At 43.4% G+C, this 4,544-nt stretch overlaps 1 protein-coding gene across 1 annotated transcript in view; it reads left to right on the top strand.

Annotated features, from left to right (window-relative positions):
* Positions 1 to 4,544, top strand: part of ARMC2 (armadillo repeat containing 2) — an 89,960-nt gene that overhangs the window by 48,572 nt on the left and 36,844 nt on the right. The window lies entirely within an intron of this gene.

Below are 4,544 nucleotides of genomic sequence, written 5' to 3'. Positions count from 1 at the left end.
GGGGTCCCGCTGGGGTGCCTGGCCAGCCGGGATGAGGGGCTGATGACTGTTTGCAGGCTGGTCAAGCCCCCCAGCAGGGACCCTCACCCCATGGGGTTGTGGCAAGCCTGGGTGAGGGGCTGAGGGCCATTTTCAGGCTGGCCATGCCCTGCGGTGACCCAAGCTCCCAACCTCACCTTTTTTTCTTTTTTTTTCTTTTTTCTGGGATTTATTTATCTTCTATAATTGAAACTTTGTAGCCTTGAGCAGAGCTGGGCTGGCCAGGGCAGGCGGGAAGCTTGGCTTCCTCCATCACTGGGGGCAACCCAAGCATCCTGCTGCTCCAGCTCTGTGGCTGCCGCCATCTTGTGTTAATTTACATACTTGCTCCTGATTGGCTGGTGGGTGTGGCTTGTGGGCATGGCTTGAGCATAGCAGAGGGATGGTTAATTTGCATGTTTCTCTTTTACTATATAGGACTAGGGGCCCAGGGGACAAATTTGTGCACCTTAAAAGGAACTGTGGGCTGCGAGGCTGCGGTGGGCACAGAGGTGGGTCTCGGCCCATCCTCTGCACCGCTGGTTCCCTCTCTGCTAGCAGCCCCACTCCCACCACCCCCGCTGATGGTGTGGAGCGATTGGCGCTGGTGCCAGCAGCGGGTGCGAGCAGTGGCTCCCATGCTGGCTGCAGGTGCAAGAGGTGACTGCCAGCCCTGATCGCCCCTCAGGAGCAGGGGAGGTGGAGAAGCCTTGAGGGGCAATTGGGGCCAGCAGCCATTGCTTGCACCCGCTAATGGCACCGAGTGATTGGGGCTAATGCCAGGCACTGGCAGCGGGTGCAAGCGGCAGCTCCAGCACCAGCAGCAGGTGTGAGCAGGGCTGGTGCTGGCAGGAGGTGTGAGTGCCAGGCAGGACTGCATCACACAGGAGCAAAGAATTTTCAGGAACCACCAGAGGCTCGCCCTGATGACAGTGACTGGTGCCCTGCCTTGGTCTGGCATCCCCTCTCACCTGTTCTACCATCCCACTGTGGCTGATGCCTGGCATGTTCCACATGTGCCCCCTGGTGGTCAGGGCACATCATAGTGACCAGTTGTTTGGTTGTTCCACCATTCGGTCTATTTGCATATTAGGGTTTTATATATATAGATGGAGATTATTCATGATGATAGGTAGTAAATGTCATGACTATTATGTCTACAATAAAAACACCCAGAAAGTTAATGCTATTGAGTGGACAGTCTTTGAGGGGGTGTGTAGATGACATGTAGGCCTGAGACTATAGGAATGAAGGTAACAAAACTGAATACATTTAATATGACCAGGGCAGGAAGGAAAAATGAATTATGTGTTAGAGTTTTATTACTTCTTTTGTGGCAGATTAAATTTCATAGTTAAATTATTTTCATTGGAGCTACTTCAGCTCCTATATTCTTTTTTAGATGAGATTTTACGCTTTAATAGCATTTGTATGTCAGATAATAGCATCTTCGATGTAATAATTCATGAGATTTGAAATGTGCTTGTCAATTAAAGAGGATTGATTAAGCACTCAGAGCACTTGAAGCCTTTGAGAAAGTGTGTTAAAAATTAGATTTAGGCCCTGGTATAAAGATGCTCAAAGTGTTTATGATGATTATTAATTTTGGACTTGTGGTCTGTCTCCATTTTGAAAAAGATTGTGAAAACCTCTTTTAGTCACGAATCATTCAAAATTCTACTTAAGAAACATGATTTTCATGCTGCCAGTGTCATTGACTTATTCAAACTTTCCCTCAACAAATGGTTATTTTGGAGATATATATATATATATACCTTTTTTGTATTTTAAGTATATATATAGTTAAAATACAAAAAAGGTATAAGAGTGTAAAAATAAAGCAGCTTTATCCCTGAGATAACATACCTCTAACGTTTTAGTAACCACTCTTCTAAGCATTTTTATGCATTTATATGCTTACATATATATAATTTTATATAATTCTTGCTTTTTATCATGGACCAGGTTCTTTTTAATAGTTTTTTTGTTTGTTTTCCATCATTATTTTCTCTCCCTGTTTCTCCTTCTGTCCACCCAGTTAGCCAACTCTGTTCACACTGAGGTGCTCAGCAGCTTTTAATACACTCGTAGGTTTTCAAAAAGAATGTAGAAATGCATTACTTCTCTTTTCTCATTTGACAATAGTAAACCCCTTGAGTCAACTCTATAGACTTATTCTTTTTAATGGCAGCATAATATTCTTTCAATACCTCAAATAATCAACCATTCTCCGATTGAGATGTTCACTCTGTTTTTAGTTTTTATGCAATAGCTTCTGAATTCTTATCTAGTTTTAAAAAAAAACTCTTTCGACCATTTATGTATACACACACACACACACACACACACACACACACACACACATACACACACACATTACCAAGTAAATTACGAGTATGCGTACATCAGCTGGAAAGTGTGTTAACTCTTTCTCTGGCTTAACCTGCCTTTGGCTAGCCTGCCTCTTCAGATCATGGAATCAGGACCAAGGCAGTAACTTCTACCTGATGGAAACTTGCTCTGGTTTCTGGAGGAAATGAACAGCTTACCTATATGATGGAAGCAAATATGCCCATGATTATGTTTCTTAAATTGGCACAGCTAATTTTATTAGAGGTTGGATGATTAGACAGAGAACATATTTGAAGCATCTCTTTGGAAGACTTTGCTGGGACAGGAAGCAGCAGAGGAGGCCGTGCCTTTTCTAATTGCTTTCATGGAGGCCTGTAATTTATTACGATACAGAGAAATGCTCAATCTGATATTTGATGAGTTTTGACAAAAGCACCCAGCCGTGTAATCCACATCCGCATCCGCATCAAGATGTGGACTTCTCAGGAATTCCCTCCCACCTCTTGCCAGGTAATTCCCACTCTCCTACCCACCCCCGCCAAAGGGAACCATTTTTCTGATCCCTTTCGTCATTGATAAGCTCTGCTGTTCTGGAATTTAATATAAACGGAATGCACAGTGTTTACTCTTTGGGTCTGCCTTTTTTAAAATTTTTATTTTGAACTAAGTATAGATTCGATTCACAAGACGTTGAAAACATAGTGGAGAGGTCCTGTGTACCCATCACCCAGCTTCTCCCAATGGTGACATCTTACGTCACTAAAGCAAGAAAATTGATAGAGTGCAACACAGTTAATTAGAGTGCTCTGTGTGGCGTATCTTGATTATTCACATATTGTTTTTGAGATTAGATGAAACTTTTTTTTAAATCCTCACTCAATATTATTTCCATTTGATTTTTAGAGACAGTGGAGGGGAGGGAGGGGAGGAGAGAGAAAAAGAGAGAGAGGGGGGAAAAAGGACGAGAGAGAGAAACGCATCAATTGGTTGCCTCTCCATTCGGCACCTGACCAAGGCTGGGAAGCCACCCTGCAACCCAGGTACTTGCCCTTGACTGGGAATTGAACCTGAGACCCTTCGGTGTGTAAGCTGATGCTCTAACCTCTGAGAAACACTGGCCAGGGCAAAATGGCATGTGTGTTTTTGTCATAATCTTTGGTGTTGGTTATTAGGCTTGCTAATTTTTAATGATGTATTTGTTAGTGGGAATGGGGCAGCTATTTTCTACTTATGAAGTTTCCTGTATCCTGTGAAGGATACCCAGTAATGTATAACTAACCAGCCACTCGCCCAATGGGCATGAGACTAGGCAGGTCGAGCCTCGCTCTTCCCTTTCTTGGGAAGGAGCTACATATAAGCAACTCATTTTACCTCGGACTCTCCAGACACAACACGTCTGAAGATTTGAGGAGACTCAGAGGCCCTAAACATATAATGTCTGTGGTTTTGAACTTGGAAATAAGAGAAAAACCAAGGCAAACGGGAAAGGAGAGAAAGTGACCACCATGATTGAAGATTTGTAGTTTAAGCTGAGGCAGGCATGCTTTCTAACCCTGAACCCCCAAATTAGACTTGCCCACTGAGTCACAGTCTACTGCTGCCCCTGGAGGAGCAGGGGACACCTGTGCTCACCAACAGGAAGTGAGAGGTGGAGAGGGGCCAGGAGTATTACACCAAAGGAAGTCTCCTCACCAGAAAGGCAGATCAAAGGCAAGAAATAAGTATTCCTGCTCCTGCTATTTCTGGGAAAAGCCACTTGCTTTCAACTGCTGTCATAGCGGCTTCATCCTCATCCCTTCGTTGTATTTGTGTGGCAGTAAAGAAACGTCCCTAACTTTAACATGGAACTGGGAAAACCGGTGTAATCCCTTGGTAGTTCTTAATGCATTGCCTTTTCAGACGCATTTCCCTTACTTTACTGCATTGGCATTGTACATCGTTTATATCTATGTAGGCATCGAACTCTTACTTCTTTTTTTAATAAAGTATTTGAGATGGCTTAAAAGATTATATACAATAAAACAGTGGTCATTCAAAATGCCAGCTATAGTGATACATATAATAGCCACGACTAGAAGCAGCAGCCACCTACTCATTTTACCAAGGTAACTGATGTAGGGCAATAAATGGATATATAATAAACCTAGGCAAACGTTAGAGTCTCAAAGTAGGAC

The sequence above is a fragment of the Myotis davidii genome, unplaced genomic scaffold (genome assembly GCF_000327345.1).
Source record: "Myotis davidii unplaced genomic scaffold, ASM32734v1 scaffold68, whole genome shotgun sequence".
Taxonomy (NCBI): Eukaryota; Metazoa; Chordata; class Mammalia; order Chiroptera; family Vespertilionidae; genus Myotis; species Myotis davidii.
The sequence above is the reverse complement of the archived record's forward strand: the minus strand, read 5'-3'. Positions and strand labels throughout refer to the sequence as shown.